This window comes from Camelina sativa, chromosome 8 (genome assembly GCF_030686135.1).
Source record: "Camelina sativa cultivar CO46 ecotype springtype chromosome 8, ASM3068613v1".
Classification (NCBI taxonomy): Eukaryota; Viridiplantae; Streptophyta; class Magnoliopsida; order Brassicales; family Brassicaceae; genus Camelina; species Camelina sativa.
The window spans coordinates 8,685,629-8,707,735 of record NC_141887.1 but is presented as its reverse complement, the minus strand read 5'-3'; the positions used below and the strand labels follow the sequence as shown (position 1 = coordinate 8,707,735).

Sequence of the window (22,107 nt, the reverse complement as noted above, 5' to 3'; positions counted from 1 at the left end):
ATCCAATATAAGTTGTTATACCCAGTGTGGGTGGTGAGCAAGCAAAATGAACTAATGTTGGAGAACCAGTATCGTGAACCTGTCTTTTGATCATATATATGTTAGAGTGTTTAGTTTCAGACTTTGAAAAAGAAGTAACTAGGCAAAAAAAAATATTCACATCTTTTTTTTTTTTTTGGTCAAAATATTCACATCTTTTATATATGTATAATGTTTATTAGATATGAGTGTACAAACTACAGCTTTCCAACAATTCCAAAAATGCATAAGGAAAAGAAAATCTAAAAATTAACTAACACTCATGTGGGAAGAATAAATAAATAAAAGGTCAACAACTTTTCATAACAAGGGTTAGCTAAAACGATTAAGTTAAAAGTATAGCAAAAAAAAAAGGGATTAAATGAAGTTGTACTAGAATATTCCTTGGAGAGAGGCAAGCAATGAATATCCCTGGACAGAAGAAAAAAGAGTAGTCCTAGGCATATAACCGGAACCGAATGGACCGAACCGAACCGACCAAAAATTTCGGTTTTGGTTCAGGTTCGGATATAGGGTAATAACCGAATGGATAATATTTCAAATATCCATGGATATCGGTTCGGGTTCGGTTATTAACCGATATCCATTCGGTTACCCAACACCTTAACAGATCACATTATATATAGCCCACTAAAATTTAGTTGATACGTGTATGTACAAGTCCAATATCAACCAAGTTCATTTTGATTTTATTTCATCTTAAGCCCACCACATATATACACCTAAACCTAATTTTTGTCGATCCATCTTGCCTCTTCTCTCATTCTCGATTATGTAGAGTTTCCCACAACTAAAAAAACAAAGTCACACATTTGGTTTTGTCGGCTTAAGTTTTCACTTTTCTGATCTTCTCTCTCTGTTTTGTCGATTCGTTGGTTGTATTCAAGGTTAGTTATCCCACAGTGTCGTATTTGTTTGTAGATAGTCATAGATTCAATAAAGTGATTGTTTTAACTTTATAGACTTCCATAGAATTTTTGATTGTGTAGAGCATCAATAAGGTGATTTTTTGAAATAAATCTATACTTCTGATGTGTAGTGACTTTTTTTTTTTGCTTTCATGTCTCGATTATGTAGATGAGTGACTGTTTTTTTAGATAAATCTGTACTTCAGAATTTGACGTATGTAGTGAGTAGTGACTGTTTTTTTTTTCTATTGTGTAGATGACTACTTCGTCCTGCCAAGAAAACTTTGTCGATGGAGAAGAAGATGAAGTTATGGGTGAAGGTGAAGAGGATGATACAAATTTTGTAGATGGTTAAACCGGTTCCAAAAAGAAAGCCAAATCAAGAGGTTCTGGGTCTACTTCCCAAGTAGAAATTAAGACAAGGTCTGCGGTGTGGGCTCATTTTACAAGGCTGCCAAATGATAGAAACAGATGCAAGTGTAACTACTGTGCTTTAGGGTTGAAGTGTGTCACCACTTCGGGAACTTCAAATTTGAGTAAACATCTTACAACATGAAAGCCATACATTGCTTGGAAGCAAAGAGCGACTCAGCAAAATTTGAACAGCGGTAGTGGAGTTACTGCTGGGAACATGCAAGTGGGTAGAGTATCAGAAGCGTTTTTTAGAGAGGCATGTAATGAGATGTTGGTGTTAGGTGAGCTACCTCTTGCTTTCATTGAAAGCATAGCATGGAGACACTTCTGCAGACGGGTTCAACTTTACCAGCCACATTCCAGAAGGACAGCCACCCGAGATATTGTTCAAATGTATGTGAGCCAAAAAGCTGCCTTGAAGACAATGCTTGTAGCTCAAAAGCAAAGAGTCTCCCTCACTACTGATATTTGGGTCGCACAAAGCACAAGAGCAAGCTACATGGTAATTACTTGTCATTTTGTTGATTCTTGTTGGAGGTTAAGAAAGTTGATCATCGGGTTTAAGCATGTCTTGGACCATAAAGGAGCAACCATAGCTGATGTTCTTCTAGATTGTTTGGCAGAATGGGGGATAGAGAGGGTCTTCAGTTTGTGAGAGAGTTGGAGAGCTAATTTATGAAGCCTCATTTCATAGACCTAAAGCTGCCATGGGCATCAGCCACTTACTGATGTTTATATATTTTACCCTGTTTTCCCTTAGCATATTCACATCTTTTGCATGATTTTCTATCTCATTTGTCCATTAATGTGTAGCTTTAGAACTGTTTATGCATTAGAATAGATTTGCATTGCATTTTGAAACAAGAACCTTTTTCAAGTATCTACTTATGAATGAATGAATGATGGAATCAAACAAACAAACATAAGTATGAATGATCAGAATGTAATGCAAGGTGTTTCAATTCCCTTATGATGTTGTAGCATAAAGGATGTCAATCCATAAAGAGTGTGATATGTAAGCAGTCAAGATGTGATCAATGCATTCAAGTTAAGCCAAATATCAAGTTGATTTGTTTCTAACAACCTAATGACAATAATGAAATGCAATGAACTAAGGCAACTTAAGACAATACTAATGCTGAATTAAACTGTAGAACAAGTGCAATAAACAAGACTAAGCATAATTAACTAATAAGCAGAAGAAAACATGAACAGAACAATGCATAAGCAAGAAAGTAAAATGGAGCTCTACCTAGCACTCAGTCGAGTGCATGGTCGAGTGGGAGGTCGAGTGGACAAGCGAATGAACAGAAACATAGCAAATAATGAAAACAGAGCAAACAGCAAGCAATTAACAATACTTAAACAGGGAAATCAATAAACAAAGAAAATCCTAAGGATGGGTTCATGGGATGGACTCAAGCTATGGCTATCTAAATTGGTCAACAAACCTCAATCAACAATGAGCTATCTCTAGACAATGATCTTCTAATACATGTTAATCCATTCTCATGACAATAACAATCAAGCCAAAATAATTCTTAGACCTAGTTCTCACTAGCTATTACATATCAAAGCAGGCATTAAAACCCAGATCATCAATGTCAAAAATCACTTTAAACATCTAATCTCTTAGCATGCTTCATGATAATCTCTAGCACTAGCCTTATCTAACAACTTAGACATTGGTGTGATGCTAAGAAGATTAAGATCTATCCTTACCCTCTTAGTATGAGAATAACATAGAGCATATCTAATCTAGAAGAGATATATAACAATCAAGCTTGACCAATCTAATCAACCATAACCTTTACCCAGCCTAATCCATCCCTAAGATCCTAAGCCATTAATAAGATCTAAAAATTATCATGAAGAACACAAACCCAGAAATCAATGAAACTATCATGATTAGAAAGATGAGATAAAGATGAACAATATTGAACAAAGAAATGAAAGCAAATATTCAACAGATTCAAAGTTATGAAGGTTACAAATCTATGAAAATCTAGAGAAAAGATAAGAGATGATGCAATAAAGTAAAAGAAGCTAAAAATGGCAAAAACTAGGTTATGAGGTGTCTACATGGTCTCCAGGGTCTCTCTCTTCGGCCACAAGTGCCAGTACACATATATATAGTAAAGAGAGAGAAGCCCTAGTTATCTAGAGGACAAAACAGAGAGGCGGCGGTCAGCTCGACCATGTGCTCGGTAAAGTGCATGGTCGAGTGGTTGGTCCGTCACGTAGCTCGAGTCTTCGATCTGGGATGATATCCGTTCAGTAAAATCGGGATAATTCTTGCACTACACCTCTGATTGCTTTAAACCACCGACATTAGAAATTTATCTCAATTTCATACAACTCTCATGAAGGATGCGGAATCTGAATCGCAACGGAAGATCTTCATTTGGATCGATCTTTGAGGAGCTCATTATGAATCCGACCGAGTACTTGACCATGTGCCTGCTCGAGTGCTGTGGTCGAGTTGCCTTGCGAATCTACTTCCTGATACTTTCAGTACTCTTGTTTAGCTCCAGAAATAACACCAAGTCCTTCCTTACCCTTTTAGAGCTCCATAACACCTAATAATACTCCAAATGCACAAATGTATGCAATGCATGCTTCTAAACATCCTAAGTGTATATTTGGACATAAATGGCTATAAAACCTAAGGAATCATTTTTATATGATGCAAAATATGAACTAAACAAGGCCTTAAATATGGTAAAATATAGTAACATCAACACCCCCAAACTTAGTCTTTGCTTGCCCTCAAGCAAATAAACAAGACATAAGTAGGAAGGTGAGGTTTGAAAGTGAGATCTTAGAACCTAACAGCTTACTAATGAGCTACCTAGAATCAATGTCCAAGTTACTAGTACTATGATGCAAGGTGAATGAGCTGTACTTAAAAACTTTAGACAGACCTATCACAACCTCTACTGATTCAAGCCTTAGATATCCACATGCATTCAGATCAATCATTTCCTTTAACATTCATTAAGCAAGAACATGAATCAGATTGTGCAATGTTTAAACTCATTTGGCTTGGAGATAAAGGTTTAGAGACAAGGATGGTCTCTCTTTAGAGTGGGGCTCATTAAGTCAAGGTTCTCTCATAAAAATGGATTGAGCTTTAGAAGAAGGCTAAAGGTAACTAATAGACACATACAAGAACAAAATCTTGTCTACCCAAAGGCACTCAAAGTGTTTGATCCTAACATTCTAATCCCAAATGGTCCTAATTCTACCCTTTGTCTTCTTCTCTTCTTAAGTACCATTTTTCTCCTTTTGTTTTTAAGCCTTAGGAGAGGTTTCTTATTTGAATCAACTAGTGGAATAGGGACTTCTTTCTTATTGCTATGGTTCCCTTTTCTTCTTAATCTTTAAGACATAAAAGCTTTTTGCTAGACTCTTCTTTTCTTTCTTTCTTTTCTTTGGTTAGAACCATCTTCAACAATTTTTATACTTCCCATTCTTTCACTAGAGCTTAAATTCTCTTAAACACATTCCCCTCCTAAAGACTCTAACCTTTTCTTTTCTTTTCTTTTTTCAAAACAACCAAGTCCCAAACCCAACAATTAAACCACCTAGTCCTATCTAGTTTGAAAATTGCAAACTAGAACTACACAAGGCTTTACTCTTGTCAGCTCAAACCTAACACTTTCTACCAAGCTCAATCCCAAAAAGGCCTCACACACTTAAGAATAAACATGGCTTGAAAGAAGAGTTGGTTAAGGGTAGGAGAAACTGATTTAAAAGTGAAATCAGCTACTTGGATCAACAAGAGTGGTAAAAAGGAAAAAGATGATCCAAATATGTGTATGGTATCCATGAGTTTAAAACAATGCACAACCAGATACTTACAAGTCAATATTAGGTTCTTATAAGTAGGAAATGACATCAAATCACAACATGCTTCAATTTAGACCAAAATGCAATATAGGAATTCAAGGCTTAGTTCAATCTTATGTTTCTAGCTCACTCAACTAGCATCAAAGTACTATTAACTTGGGCATTGATCCTAGTCTAGCTAATTTAAACAAGTTAACTAGGCTGAACTCATCATAGATCCCTAATGCAAATATGAAACAGTCCTACATGAAACATACTAACAAGATCCTAATATGCAATGCAAACTACATGAACACTCTCTTTTTTTTGTAAAGATTTTTGCAAAAATTTTCAAATTTTTAGGTTTTTCTATGCCATAGATGAAATGCAAGTACTAACATGATTATGCTAAAAAATTGAAATAAGAAAACAGAACACAACATCAAATGTCATCTCAAACCCTCCCCCAAACTTAAATTACACAGTCCCTTGTGTAAGAAAAATTTGAAAGAGGATTTAAGAATCAAGAAAGAGCACAAAAACAACAAATGCAATGGTATATACAAAGATAGAGTTGGAGTACTACTTGGGATGGGATAAGGGTGGGATTCATTTGATATCCACCAAGTGCTTAAAGGACATTCATGCTACCTGCCCAACCATAACATTAAAGAAAACAAGATCAAAATAACAAGAAACTTAAACCAATATATACAAGGATACCTTTGGGACTTCCTCCCAAGTGAGCTTGTTTAAAGTATCTAAGCTTGACTTTGCATACTTCTTATGCTTTGGAAGAGTCATAGAGAGGTGATGAAGTCCCCTTTGTTCCCAAAGATTGTATTGCTCCTCTTATTCCTGGGTTAATGCTAAAAGAGCTGTGTCTGCTAATAATACTCAGACCTTCCCTTGCTTTCTTTAGAGAGGAACTTTTGGCTTTACCATGGAGTTGCTTGATTTGCCCACTTATCTCCTCATCCTTAGTTGTTAATTCCCTCACTGAATCATGTAGAAAGTTGATAGTTTGAAGGTCAGACAAACCATCAAAGGAAGGATTTCTTGGCTCTTGTTGTTGGTGAAGCTTGGGGATGAAGTCTGGGCATTTTGGGTGACTTGGTACCACTCGGTCGAGTGACTTAAGGTGCTCGGTCGAGTGGTAGGTCGAGTGGTAGGTCGAGTGGAAGACCGAGTGACCTAAAATCTCTGTTTCTATCCCATTCACACCCTTAAAGATTTCAGACTCAGTTTCATGACCTTTTTCTTCAATCCTGAAGGTCTGCCCATCAATAGTTGGCTTCTTCTTCTCAAGCTCTTTAATTTGTGGCTTATCCTTCATTTCAACATCTTCTAATAAAGGTTCATGAATCAAGACCATCATTGCTTGCTGATCAATAGAAGCCTTGTACCTTTTCAGCATTTGCTCTTTAAACCGTCCTGGAAATGGCAAAGGTGGCTGATAGGGAGGAGGAATGAACCAAACCGGCTTGCTAAAATTTTGAGCAATGACTCGGTCAGGCACTCGACCGTGTGCATGGTCGAGTGTATGGTCGAATGGTGTCTCAAGCTCAGTTCTCTTCTCATTCTGCACCTCTGGTTAAAGAAAATCCTCCTCAACTTGGTTGCAACTGTCCTCAGTGCGCTTTGAAGGTAGTTCTTTGAGAGAGATATCTTGGGCAGTGGCAAACTCCTTTAGATTGTCAATTGTGGTCCCATTGAGTTGACTAGAAGAAGAAGATTCATTCTTCCTCTCTAGTAGAAGCATTCTGCAAGTTAAGGCTTCAATCATGGTATTAAGGTCACTGTATGTGCAGTCCACCTTGTTATTCATATCTGTGAGCTTCTTACTTGTTTCCATAGCTCCATTAGCTTGACCTTGTAGGAGTTGCTGAAGCATACTCTTCATCTCATGATCTTGAGCAGGAGCTGGTTGGGGTTGTTGTGGAGGGTAAACTGGGACCATAAACTGCTCAGCTTCACAAAGAACATGTACTTGCTTCTGCTGGGTTAGAAAGAGGTTATCTAGCTTCTCAAGCTTCTCCTCTAAAGCTTGTAGTTCCTTTCTATGCTCTTCCTCAGAATCAACACCTCCCCTTAAGCTGCTATCATATTCTTCACTATAATCTCCATTAGACTGAGCAAAGTTCTCTATTAATTCCAAACCTCCAGCTACATCTCTATTCATGAAGCTTCCATTGGAGGCTGTGTCTAGGAGCATCTTGATATTGGGAAGAACACCTCTATACAAAGTACACAACAAATATTCACTGCTGAATCCATGATGTGGGCATTGTGTTTGATATCCTTTGAACCTCCCCCATGCCTCACAAAAGGTCTCATTGTTCTTTTGGAGAAATCCTGAAATTTCATTCCTCAAATATGCAGTCCTTGAGCTAGTGAAGAACTTTGCAAGGAATACCTTCTTACAATCAATCCAAGAGGTGATTTTTCCAAGAGGTAGAGTCTTCTCCCACTGATGGGCTTTATCTCCTAGAGAAAAAGGGAACAATCTCAGCTTCAAGGCATCCTCACTAACTCCAATTATATTGGTGAGGCTACATAGCCTATCAAACTCATCAAGGTGTGCAAGTGGATCCTCAGTAGGCAGTCCATGAAATTTGATGCTTTGAACCCTTGAGATAAAACTACTCTTGATTGTGAAGGTTGTGTTATGGACAACAGGAGGCACTATCCCAAATCTCTGAGTATGAGTTGTGGGAGCATGACTATCACCAATCTTCCTTCTCCTTTGAGGTTCAGTCTGATCATGTGGGAGTTCCATTGCCACCTCTTTTTCTTTGATTTTGAGACTCTAAACAGGTGCTCGACCAGGTGCTCGAACAAGCACTCGACCGTTTGCTTTGAGGTACTCGACCGAGTGCCTAGACGAGTGGTACCTGAGAATCAAAACAGAACACCAGAACAAGAAAGAGGTCAGTAATACAATAAAAAGTAACATAGCTTAATCTTGAAACAATGAAATCTCGACTGGAACATATAAACACCCTAATGGCAACGACGCCAATTGAAACATGAGATTTTTCAAGTATCTATTTATAAATGAATAAATGATGCAATCAAACAAACAAACATAAGTATGAATGATCAGAATGTAATGCAAAGTGTTTCAGTTCCCTTATGATGTTGTAGCATAAAGGATGTCAATCCATAAAGAGTGTGATATGTAAGCAGTCAAGATGTGATCAATGCATTCAAGTTAAGCCAAATATCAAGTTGATTTGTTTCTAACAACCTAATGACAATAATGAAATGCAATGAACTAAGGCAACTTAAGACAATACTAATGCTGAATTAAACTGTAGAACAAGTGCAATAAACAAAACTAAGCATAATTAACTAATAAGCAGAAGAAAACATGAACAGAACAATGCATAAGCAAGAAAGTAAAATGGAGCTCTACCTAGCACTCGGTCGAGTGCATGGTCGAGTGGGAGGTCGAGTGGACAAGCGAATGAACAGAAACATAGCAAATAATGAAAACATAGCAAACAGCAAGCAATTAACAATACTTAAACAGGGAAATCAATAAACAAAGAAAATCCTAAGGATGGGTTCATGGGATGGACTCAAGCTATGGCTATCTAAATTGGTCAACAAACCTCAATCAACAATGAGCTATCTCTAGACAATGATCTTCTAATACATGTTAATCCATTCTCATGACAATAACAATCAAGCCAAAATAATTCTTAGACCTAGTTCTCACTAGCTATTACATATCAAAGCAGGCATTAAAACCCAGATCATCAATGTCAAAAATCACTTTAAACATCTAATCTCTTAGCATGCTTCATGATAATCTCTAGCACTAGCCTTATCTAACAACTTAGACATTGGTGTGATGCTAAGAAGATTAAGATCTATCATTACCCTCTTAGTATGAGAATAACATAGAGCATATCTAATCTAGAAGAGATATATAACAATCAAGCTTGACCAATCTAAACAACCATAACATTTACCCAGCCTAATCCATCCATAAGATCCTAAGCCACTAATAAGATCTAAAAATCATCATGAAGAACACAAACCCAGAAATTAATGAAACTATCATGATTAGAAAGATGAGATAAAAATGAACAATATTGAACAAAGAAGTGAAAGCAAATATTCAACAGATTCAAAGTTATGAAGGTTACAAATCTATGAAAATCTAGAGAAAAGATAAGAGATGATGCAATAAAGTAAAAGAAGCTAAAAATGGCAAAAACTAGGTTATGAGGTGTCTACATGGTCTCTAGGGTCTCTCTCTTCGGCCACAAGTGCCAGTACACATATATATAGTAAAGAGAGAGAAGCCCTAGTTAGCTAAAGGACAAAACAGAGAGGCGGCGGTCAGCTCGACCATGTGCTCGGTCGAGTGCATGGTCGAGTGGTTGGTCCGTCACGTAGCTCGAGTTTTCGATCTGGGATGATATCCGTTCAGTAAAATCGGGATACCTTTTACACTACACCTCTGATTGCCTTTAAACCAGCTGCATTAGAAAGTTATCTCAATTTCGTACAACTCTCATGAAGGATGCGGAAGCTGAATCGCAACGGAAGATCTTCATTTGGATCGATCTTTGAGGAGCTCGTTATGAATCTGACCGAGTACTCGACCATGTGCCTGCTCGAGTGCTGTGGTCGAGTTGTCTTGCGAATTCTTTTCCTGATACTTTCAGTCCTCTTGTTTAGCTCCAAAAATAACACCAACTCCTTCCTTACCCTTTTAGAGCTCCATAACACCTAATGATACTCCAAATGCACAAATGTATGCAATGCATGCTTCTAAACATCCTGACTGTATATTTAGACATAAATGGCTATAAAACCTAAGGAATCATTTCTATATGATGCAAAACATGAACTAAACAAGGCCTTAAATATGGTAAAATATAGTAACATCACATTTGCATAGTTTCTTGCATAAACATGTGATTTTGGATCCTAAGGAGGATGGAAGTGATGCTGAAAAAGATTGGAGCTGTCAAAAGAAGGAAACAAGGGATTTGGAGCTGAAGAATCAAGGTCCGGAAGTCCACTCGACCAGACACTCGACCGTGTGCGGAGAAGGACTCGACCGGATGGGAGAAGCAGAAGAAGAGGCCACTCGACCAGCACTCGACCGAGCACCTGGACAAGATGACCAAGCTGTCCACCTATTTTGTCTTTTAGCATTTTTAGGGCTTTCCTTCCTTTTCCTATAAAAGGCCTTGTACCCTGCAGCCACCAAGAGAGAGACTTTTATTAGAGTACAATTCTAGACCTAGTATTTACCCTTTTCGGAATTGTTTACTTTTTTGCACTTCTTTGCTTAGATTCTCTAGCCACTTTTGTAGAAAAACAAAGAAATCTTTGATACTTGTTGGTTTCATAACTTTCTAAGTATTGAGAATTTGAGTTTGATTTCTTCTTCAATATTGTAGATCTTCATCTCATCTACCTAATAATGCAAGTTTCATTGATTTCTGGGTTTATGACTTTGTTCATCATGTTTTGTCATTATGAGTACTGGCTTAGAATCTTCAGGATGGATTAGGGTGGATAAAGGTTATGGTTGTTTGGATTGGTCAAGATTGATTGCTTAATATCTCTTATGGGTTAGATATGCTCTATGTTATTCTTATAATGAGAGGGTAAGGGTAGATCTTAAGCTTCTTAGCATCATACCAATGTCTAAGTTGCTAGATAAGGCTAATACTAAAGATTATCATGAAGCATGCTAAGAGATTAGATGTTTGTTTGATTTTTGACATTGATGATCTGATTAATTAATGCCTGCTTTGATATGTAATAGCTAGTGAGAGCTAGGTCTAAGAAGTATCTTGGCTTGATTGTTATTATCATGAGAATGAATTAACATATATTAGAAGATCATTGTCTAGAGATAGCTCATTGTTGATTGAGATTTGTTGACCAATTTAGATAACTATAGCTTGAGTCCATCCCATGAATCCATCCTTAAGACCTTTCTTTGTTTATTAATGTCCCTGTTTTAAATCCTGTTAATTGATTGTTGTTTGCTCTGTTTCAATTTTTGCTCTGTTTCTGACATTCGTACATCAACTCGACCATCCACTCGATTGAGCATCCGATCGAGTGCTTGCTCGAGCTCATTCCAGAGTTCCTGTTTTATGTTCTGCATCTTTCTGTTTCATTCTTGTTGCATTACTATTGCATTCATTTAGCTTCTGTTAAATCCTGTGTCATTACTTGTTTCGCATTAGTTTAATTTATGTTCCTGTTTAGTTTCATTCTTGCTTTGTTTTATTGTTTACTTTGCAATTAGAATCCCGTCTTAGTAGCTTTACATTCTGCATTTCATAATCATCATTAGGTTGTTAGTGACAAACATCCTTTATATTTGGCTTGACTTAGATAAGTATTCACATCCTGATTGCTTGCATCACGCTCATTATGGTTTGACATCCTTTATGCTACAACTACATAAGGGTAATTGAAACACTTTGCACCCACCTGTCCATTGATCATCCATCTCTATCTTCATCCATCTCCATCATCACCATAAAAAAAAGAACATGTTTCAATTTGGCGTCGTTGCCTGTTTGAGTGTTTTTTTGTGACATTTAGGATTTATACAAGTCCAAGATTAAGTTATATTGCTCCTTTAACCATTACTGATTTGAATTCTTCATCTGCTTGGTTGTTTTGAGTCTCAGGTACCAACTCGACATACAACTCGAGCTACCACTCGACTGTCTACTGATCGAGTCACAACCCGGATACAATTAGTCGTTTCGTCTCAGTCAGTTCGACCTTCACTCGAGCCAGTGCTCGACCGAGTGCCTGTTCGAGTCAGTGATCGAGTCAGTTGATGCAAACAAGATCCAAGGGCAATCAGAATCTTCAGAGGTACCTTGATCACATCAACAAACTACCAAGAGATTTGAGACAGCAGAGAACAAGAATCCAACAAGAACAAGTGAATCAGTTGCTAATGGGGCAACAAAACAATCAAGATCCAAGACCAAGAAACATTGGTGCTGGAGATGCACCAAACACACATAACCAAAGAGCTGGTATTGTGCCTCCAACAGTTGCTAATAATTATGAGATCAAAAGTGGATTGATCTCTATGATTCAAGCAAATAAGTTCCATGGTTTGCCAATAGTAGACCCCCTAGACCATCTTGATGAGTTTGACAGAATTTGTAGCCTCACCAGAATCAATGGTGTAAGTGAGGATGGCTTCAAGCTAAGACTGTTCCCTTTTTCCCTTGGAGATAAAGCACACTTGTGGGAGAAGACCTTACCAACAGGAGCTATCACAACATGGGATGGCTGCAAAAAGGCCTTCTTAGCTAAGTTTTTCTCCAATGCAAGGACTGCTAGATTGAGGAATGAAATCTCTGGCTTTGCACAAAGAAATAATGAAAGCTTTTGTGAGACATGGGAGAGATTCAAGAGCTTCCAAACTCAGTGTCCACACCATGGATTCAGCAATGAGTCTCTGCTCTGCACCTTATATAGAGGAGTCCTTCCCAAGATAAGAATGCTTTTGGACACACCCTCCAATGGAAATTTCCTCAACAAGAATGTAGAAGAAGGATGGGAGCTAGTAGAGAACCTAGCACAATCTGATGGGAACTACAATGAAGACTATGACAGAACAATAAGGTTTGTCTCCAATAATCAAGATGAGAAGTACAAGAAGGACTTGAAGGTTGTTCATGAGAAGTTGGACAACATTCTACTAACCCAACAAAAGAACATTCATTTCCTTTCTGAAGAACAAGCTCTAGTTCAAGATGGGGATAGTGAATTTGCAGAGATTTGCTACATGCAGAATCAAGGAGGGTTCAAAGGATACAATCAGTTCAAGAACAACAATATTTCCTATAGAAACACCAATGTAGAAAATCCTCAAGATCAAGTCTACCCACCTCAACAGCCCCAACAACAAAATAACTATGCACCTAAGCAGCAGCACAATGGTTTCCAGCCTCAATTGTGTCCCCCACCAGGGTTCCAGACTAACCAAGGCCAAGAACCAGATTTAAGGGCTATGATGCAACAAATGTTGCTTGGGCAAGCAAATGGGCAGATTAAAGATGCAAAGAAGTTTGTTGAGCTGAACCAAAAGATAACTTCTCAGTATAATGATCTCAACATTAAGTTTGAAAGTCTGAACTCTAGAGTGAAGTACATGGAGAGCAACATTGCCTCTACTTCAGCTACAAAGCCTAATCAACTTCCTGGAAAAGCCATTCGAAACCCAAGGGAGTTTACTACTAAGGCTATTCATTTGTATGAGGAAGCTGTCACTAAGGTCAGTGAAGTTCAAGCTGGGGAGGATTTATCATTTCTTGAAGCCCAGAGTGAAGTTTTTTCACAACACGTTGAAGTCGGCAAAGCACTCGACCAACCACTCGACCACACACACGATCGAGAAACCACATTTACCATTCTCAGGACGTTTCAAAGCACAAAAGCTGAAAGAACTAAGAGAAATCATTGAGAAAAGAGAAATGATGACTTTACAAGAAGAGGTTGTCAATGAGAAGAAAGAAGAAGTGATGGCTTTGAAGGAAGAAGTTGTCATAGCATTCAAGGAAGAAGAGAGAGGACCTGCCTTGGAACAGTATGCTCTATATCCTCTCTATCAAGATATGTTGCTTAAGATGTCAAAGCAGAAAGCTCAGAATCAAGACAAGAAGGATCTTGAAGAGATTGAGGGAGTTATCATCCCAACTAAACTTGAAGATCTAGGTCCATTCAATCTGCCTTGCTCCTTAAGCTATCTTCACTTCAACAAATGTTTATGTGACTTGGGAGCATCTATCAGTGTGATGCCTTATTCCATAGCACAAAAGCTTGGGCACACTAAATTCAAGTCCACCAACCTTCACATAAGTCTAGCAGATGGATCAAACAAGGATGTGGTTGGTAAATTGGAGAGCTTACTTGTCAAGATAGGCAAGGCTAGGATCCCTACATATTTTGTGGTGATAGAAATGGACAAGGAGCTTGAGGATCCTATTATCTTGGGAAGACCTTTCTTAGCTACTGCTGGGACTGTCATTGATGTCAAGGAAGGGCTTATAAATTTGAAAATAGCTGAGGATGTGATCTTGAGGTTTGATATCAACAATCCAACTAACTTACCCTCCATCAAGGGCCAACCTTTTACTATCAAGAACAAGGATGGTTATGAGGTTTCAAGTGAAGTGGAAACTCCAAAAGCTAAGCTCTCTTCTCATGAGAAATCAATGGAAAATCTTAAGGATTCAGTTCAAAAATTGACTACGTTGGTGAAGGAACTTCAAGTGCAACTCAACAAGAGGTCTTTGAAGAAGGCAAGACCAAGGCTCACGATTAAGAAGAAACAAGAGTCATGTGTTAAGGGTGAAGTGATCAAGGATCAGTTGCACATTGATCAAGTGGTGCCAGGGAGGATTTCATCACCTCCTTGGTCTCTAAACCAAGCCTGAAAAGGCAATCAAAGTCAAGCTTAGTGACTTTAAACAAGCTCACTAGGGAGGAAGTCCCTAAGGTATCATTGTAAATATGTTTAATTTTCCTTTTAGTTTTGATTTCTTTTCTTTTATGTTTGTGTTGGGCAGGCCATTTTATGAGAGTGTAGATGGATTTAAGAAGATTTGGACTTGTAGAAGGGGATTCGCAAGTCCACTCGACCAGCCCATGAGAGGTACTCGATCGAGTGGACTAGAAGATCAAGCCCAATCGATTCAATTTTTTCTTGCATGATCGAGTGGAGGGAGAAAGGAGTTCAAATTTCAAATTTTGGTCAAGCACTCGACCACGTGGGGTCGAGTTGCAGCAAAAAGTAAGTCAAAGATTCCCAATTCAAATTTGAATGGTATGGACGCTCCACCCTTGTCTCCTTGTCCCCTTAGCTCCTTTATAAGCAGCTAAACTCGATCATATGCTTCTCACACTCTCTCATTTGCTTAAAACAATCAAAATCTTGCTTAAAATCTCTCTCAAGTTCATCTCTTTACTCAAGCTTTGTTCTTTTGGTTTTTGGGTTACTAACTTATTAACTTTGAGCTTTGAGTCTATTCCTTTCAGTTTTCTTTCAAAATGTCTTCAAGGATTACAAGATCATCTCAACAAGCTGCTGAACGCTCCTTGGATCGAAGTGATGCACATCCTGCATCAAGAAGACAAGTTGGGGGAAGTACTCGACCACCTACTCGAGCAAGCAAACAATCGAGCACCGGTTCGAGTAGGCGGTCGAGTGGTGTGCCGAGTAAGAAGCATCAACTCATTGAGGAAGATCCAGAGAGAACTGAGAGTGAAGAAGAGATATAGTTCACTCTTCAAGAACATATGAGGAGGAACAAAGCAAAAAGGAAAGAGGCCAGCTGAAGAACAACAAGAAGAAGAGGTGGAAAGTGAGAGTGAAGAAGAAGAGGAAGAAATGGGAGAAGAAGAACAATCTTGTGGTCTAACTACAAAACAGCTCTATGAAGCCTTCATGAGGATGAGCTTCCAAGGAACAAGATATCCACACAAGGAGACCATGGAAAAGCTGGGGATTGCTGAAGATATGGAGTTTCTCTTTGAGAAGTGCAACCTAAGCAAGTTCATGGGTTTGTGCATGGAGGGGTATAGAGAAGAGAGTTGAGAGTTCTTAGCCACCATCAAGTTTCACTTCTACCCAAGGATGGATAAAGACTTAGGAGCGGGTTGTTGTGATTTCACCATCAAGGGGAAGAGATATGAGCTTTCATTCAAGAAGATAGCCAATATCTTTGGCTTTGAAGTTGGTAGTGAAAGGAGTATGGCTATACCAAGGGAAGAGCTCTTCTCTGTTTGGGAAACCATTGGAGACAACAATATCTACTCATCCTCCAAGTCCAAGAGCTCAAAGATAAGGAGCCCAGTCCTAAGGTACTTCCACAAGGCTTTAGCAAACACTTTCTTTGCTAGAAAGGAGACTGGAAATGTGAATGAAGGAAGGCTCAAGATGATTGATGTAGCACTTAATGGTATCATCCTCCAAGCAAGAAATGGCACCATCATCCTTGGGAGTAGTGTAGAGACTGATCTTGCCATGCTCCTCATTGACCAAATGATCTACTATAGAAGCTGGGTAAGCAAGTTGCACAAGAGGGGGTCAACTGGTGTTCTAACCATTGGAGGCATCATCACTCCAATGCTAGTGGCTGCAAAAGTACCACTTAGAGGAGAGCAAGCCAAGCCAAGATGGATTGACACCAACTACCTCACCTCTACTCTCATTCTAGCCAAGGAGATGCACAATGGGAAGCACCTCTTCAACTTTGAGCTCCCAACACTAGGGAAGACTCAACTTGTTCTACCCAACAAGGAGCTTACCACCATAAGTGAAGGGGTGAACATTGATTTTTGGCCAGCTGCTGAGTTCTTGTTTGATGGGACAGCCCAAGTGAGAGTAGATGAAGCTGGAGATGTAGAGATGGCTGATGGGGAAGAGCAATTCTACTCTGAAGACTATGAGCCAAGCCCAAGAGATATTAGAGGAGTGAGAGAGACTAGCAAGAAGTTGACACTCCTACAAAAGTGGAACAAGTGGCATGGCAAGAACTTTGACAAGCTGAAGAAGAAGATGGGAAGAATGACTAAGTCTATCAAAGGTTTAAAGAAGGAAATTGCTGAATTGAAGAGTGAAAATTCTTCACCAACACCATCTAACCCTTTGAGGAGGAGTAATTAAACAAGAGCATTATCTAGAGCTGAACTAGCAGTGGAACCGGCAAGAGCTTCAATGCATGAGCCAATTCAGAGGAGGAGAGGTTCAAGTTGCCCAGAACAACAGTTTCCAAGACACTCGACCGGCACACTCGAGCAACCACTCGACCGAGCACCTCCAATGCACTTGGCCGAGTACTTGCCAAGACCTCCTTATGGTTTCCCAGCTCCAGCAGGCTATCCAGGATACCCCTATGGCCAAGCTTACCCTCCCATTCCTCCCCAATACTTCATGGATCCAGCCCTCTTGCAGCAATTATACCAGCAACAAGGTCATCAATTCTTTCCACCACCACATACTCGGCAACCAACTCGACCACCCTACTCGACCGGGCACTCGACCGAGTATCAATCGATGGCCATAGTCGAGTTGCCTCCTTCCCCACCTCCAAGTCAACCACAAGACTCCCATTACACCTATGAAAGCATGAATGAGGATGTGGACAGCTTCTTCCACAATCCATGAGGTAATAACATCACCTTTTCATTATAAATAACATTGCATCTCTAGTTTTATTTTGTTTTAAGTCTTGAATCCACTTACAAATTTATCTTACACAAGGGACTGTGTAATTTAAGTTTGGGGGAGGGTTTGAGATAGTATTTGATGTGTGTTCTATTTTCTTATTTCAAATTTTTAGCATAATCATGTTAGTACTTGCATTTCATCTTTACAAAAACAGAGTGTTCGTGTAGCTTGCGTTGCATATTAGCAACTTGTTTAGCATGTTTCATTTAGGACTGTTTCACATCTGTATTAGGGATCTATGATGAGTTTAGCCTTGTTAGCTTGTTTAAATTCACTAAACTAGGATCAATGCCCAAGTTAATAGTACTTTGATGCTAGTTGAGTGGTTAGAAGCATAAGGTTGAACCAACTCTTGAATTCATGCATTGCATTTGGTCTAAATTGAAGCATGTTGTGATTTGATACCATTTCCTATTTATAAGAACCTAATATTGACTTTTAATTATCAATTTGTGCATTGCTTTAAACTCATGGATACCATATACATATTTGGATCATCTTTCTCTTTTTTACCACTCTTGTTGATCCAAGTAGCTGATTTAATCATTAAGATCAGTTTCCAATACCCTTAACCAACCCTTCTTTCAAGCCATGTTTATTCTTGTGTATGTAAGGACTTTTTGGGATTGAACTTGGTAGAAAGTGTTAGGTTTGAGCTGACAAGAATATTGCCTTGTGTAGTTCTAGTTTGCAATTTTCAAACTAGATAGGACTAGGTGGTTTAATTGTTGGGTTTGGGACTTGGTTGTTTTGAAAAAGAAAAAGAAAAGAGAAAGAAAGAAATAAAAGGTTATAGTCTTTAGGAGGGGAATGTGTTTAAGAAAATGTAAACTCTAGTGAAAGAATGGGAAGTATGAGATTGTTAAAGATGGTTCTAAGAAAAGAGAAAGAAAGAAATAAAAGGTAGTAGTCTTTAGGAGGGGAATGTGTTTAAGAAAATGTAAACTCTAGTGAAAGAATGGGAAGTATGAGATTGTTAAAGATGGTTCTAATCAAAGAGAAGAAAGAAAGAAAGGAAGAGTCTAGCAAAAAGCTTTTATGTCTTAAGAATTGAAAAGAAAAAAGGAATATAGCAATAAGAAAGAAATCCCCATTCCACTAGTTGATTCAAATAAGAAACATCTCCTAAGGCTTGAAAACAAAAGAGAAAAGGGTATTTGAGAAGAGAAGAAGACAAAGAGTAGAACTAGGATCATTTGGGTTTAGAATGATAGGATCAAACACTTTGGTTACTTTTGGGTAGACAAGGTTTTGTTCTTGTATGTGTCTAAGTGTTCTTACCTTTAGCATTCTTCTAAAGCTCAATCCATTTTTTATGAGAGAACCTTGATATTGACTAGCCCCACTCTAAAGAGAGACCATCATTGTCTCTAGACCTTTATTACCAAGCCAAATGAGTTTAAAGCATTGCATAAGATTGATTCATGTTCTTGCTTAATGAATGTTAAAGGAAATGGTTGATTTGAATGCATGTGGATATCTAAGGCTCAAATCAGTAAAGGTTGTGATAGGCTTGTCTAAAATCTTTAAGTACAGCTCATTCAACTTGCATCATAGTACTAATAACTTGGACATTGATTCTAGCTAGTTTGTTAGCAAGCTTTAGGAGCTGAGATCCCACTTTCAAATCTCACCTACCTTATTGTGTCTTTCATTTGCTTGAGGGCAAGCAAAGACTAAGTTTGGGCGTGTTGATGTTCATATATTTTACCCTGTTTTCCCTTAGCATATTCACATCTTTTGCATGATTTTCTATCTCATTTGTCCATTAATGTGTAGCTTTAAAACTGTTTATGCATTAGAGTAGATTTGCATTGCATTTGCATAGTTTCTTGCATAAACAGGTGATTTTGGATCCTAAGGAGTATTTAAGTGATGCTGAAGAAGATTGGAGCTGTCAAGAGAAGGAAACAAGGGATTTGGAGCTGAAGAATCAAGGTCCGGAAGTCCACTCGACCAGACACTCGACCGTGTGGGGGAGAAGGACTCGACCGGATGAGAGAAGCAGAAGGGGAGGCCACTCGACCAGCACTCGACCGAGCACCTGGTCGAGTTGACCGAGCTGTCCACCTATTTTGTCTTTTAGCATTTTTAGGGCTTCCCTTCCTTTTCCTATAAAAGGCCTTGTACCCTGCAGCCACCAAGAGAGAGACTTTTATTAGAGTACAATTCTAGACCTAGTATTTACTCTTTTAGGAATTGTTTACTTTTTTGCACTTCTTTGCTTAGATTCTCTAGCCACTTTTGTAGAAAAACAAAGAAATCTTTGATACTTATTGGTTTCATAACTTTCTAAGTATTGAGAATTTGAGTTTGATTTCTTCTTCAATATTGTAGATCTTCATCTCATCTACCTAATAATTCAAGTTTCATTGATTTATGGGTTTATGACTTTGTTCATCATGTTTTGTGATTGTGAGTAGTGGCATAGGATCTTGAGGATGGATTAGGGTGGATAAAGGTTATGGTTGTTTGGATTGGTCAAGATTGATTGCTTAATATCTCTTATGGGTTAGATATGCTCTATGCTATTCTTATATTGAGAGGGTAAGGATTGATCTTAAGCTTCTTAGCATCATACCAATGTCTAAGTTGCTAGATAAGGCTAATACTAAAGATTATCATGAAGCATGCTAAGAGATTAGATGTTTGTTTGATTTTTGACATTGATGATCTGGTTGTTTAATGCCTGCTTTGATATGTAATAGCTAATTTGATTCCTAAACTAATTTTTGCGTTTGAGAGAAATTTATTGTGATTATTCTCAAAAAAAAATTTTGCGTTTGAGATGTTTTTACTCTATTGTGATTATAATTCATTTATTATTTTAATACTTCTTCCAAATCACTCTAAAAGATAATTCTCGAGAGAAAATATAGGAGAAGCCAAAAATTTCAAAACAATTTTTGTTTCAATATATATTGTTTCGTGGAACACCTCAAACATGTAAAATTTTCTTTTGAGCAAAAATTAAAATGTTTGAAAGAGTTGAAACCATGCATATTCTTGCAAAAGAGAAACTTCAAATTATTGTAGGTAAGTTTTACATCTCTGTCTAATTTAGTAATAATTTTTTTGAACTCGTACAAAGTTATGATTAAATTTTGAAATTTCAAGTGGTGATTCCACTGTCGGTGAGGAGAAGTATGGATAGCTCATTAATTTTTCATTATCATTTTTAGGGGTGGGCAAAAAAATCGAAATCCAAAAAACCGAACCGAATCAAACCGAAATAAATGGTTTGGTTTGGTTATGGTTAAGTCTAAAAATCCGTTTGGTTTTTATTTTAATTAACTATTTGGTTTAGGTTTGGTCTGGTTAAAAACCGTAAAACCGAATGGTTTTTTTGGTTTTTTATAAAAATTTAGGATAATTAGATATAATTAGTTTTTTCAACTTATAAATTTATATTGTATAACAATATCACTAATTTTTTTCTTTATTGGGCTTATAGTTATTGATCTCCAAGTTTTTTTTTGGTTTTTTTTTTTTTTTGGTTTTCTTTTTCAATAGCCTTTACTTTTTAAAAGTTTATATTTCAATTAAGTATTTGGGTTTACAAAACTATATTTAGATTCAATTTTTTTGAATTATGTTTAGTTATTTTTATGCTTATTTTTTAGTTATGTATCAACTATCTATTTTTTAAAGTATAGAATAACCGTTAAAAACAGGGACCAAACCGAAACCAAACCAAACCGTTATACGTATAGTTTTTATATGGTTTCATTTTTGATAAAACCGAAAAAACCGAATCGTAACCAAACCGAATTACATATAGTTTCTATATGGTTCAATTTTTATAAAACCAAAACAACCGTAAACTGAAAAAACTGAACCGAAACCAAACCGAAAAACCGAACGCCCACCCCTAATCATTTTCACTTGTTTTTAAATTATGTTTTGTTACTTGTTAGGGTTTGAACTTATTTCTTTTGGACTTTCGTTCAAGTTTTGTGTGAAATTATAGTTGTTTAATGATTGGAACATGCTCAAAATATATATGATTTGATTATTGTTTTGACTCTAATTGATTTGTGGTGAGCTACTACAATAGAATCACCTATGCGGACAGCTAAAGCTCATTCCCATTTTTTTTATTGTTGTTTCTGAGAGACATTTGATTTGGTTAAGAAAACAGGTTGAGAAAATGAAGGGAAAAAGAGAGCATAATAAAGAAGAAAAATTCATGATGAACAATGTATAAGGCAAGAGATAGGCGCTCGTAGAGTAGAGAGCTCAGAGATCTCTTTGAGAATTTGCAAGAAAATTTAAGTGGAGGAACCTATTTCATTACCCTCTCGTAGAGTAGAGAGCTCAGGTTCGTCGACAAAGAAGGAGAACGGTTGAAAGATCCCTTTTTTGGAAAAAAAAAAATTTTATTTAAAAAAATAGAAAAATATACCTAAATAAATTTTAAATCTTTTGAATTCTTTCATAATAATCATTATATTTTAAAAGATCTTTTTACTTGCTCATCAATATTTATTCGATTTGATATCGCACCTAACACTATAGATAACCTATGAACGTCAATCTACCAAACATCAATCTACCAAATAAACTCATTCGTACTACTTTGTTATTAGTTTTTGTTTCTCAATTCTTCTATGCTAGAAAATAATAGATTTCTTCACAATCTGCATCACTAATATATATTTTGTATTG

At 37.4% G+C, this 22,107-nt stretch overlaps 1 long non-coding RNA gene and 2 other non-coding genes across 3 annotated transcripts; 2 read left to right on the top strand and 1 right to left on the bottom strand.

Moving 5' to 3' along the window:
* Positions 1–721: 721 nt before the first annotated feature.
* LOC104706797 (uncharacterized) lies at positions 722–2,239 on the top strand. Its single transcript, XR_754488.3, has 2 exons — positions 722–926; positions 1,204–2,239. It is a non-coding gene; the product is annotated as an uncharacterized LOC104706797 (long non-coding RNA).
* A 5,223-nt stretch (positions 2,240–7,462) lies between these two features.
* On the top strand, positions 7,463–7,568 carry LOC147939813 (small nucleolar RNA R71). Its single transcript, XR_015564861.1, has one exon. It is a non-coding gene; the product is annotated as a small nucleolar RNA R71 (small nucleolar RNA).
* A 4,975-nt stretch (positions 7,569–12,543) lies between these two features.
* Positions 12,544–12,650, bottom strand: LOC147939812 (small nucleolar RNA R71). The gene has a single exon (XR_015564853.1). It is a non-coding gene; the product is annotated as a small nucleolar RNA R71 (small nucleolar RNA).
* Between the last annotated feature and the right edge of the window lie 9,457 nt (positions 12,651–22,107).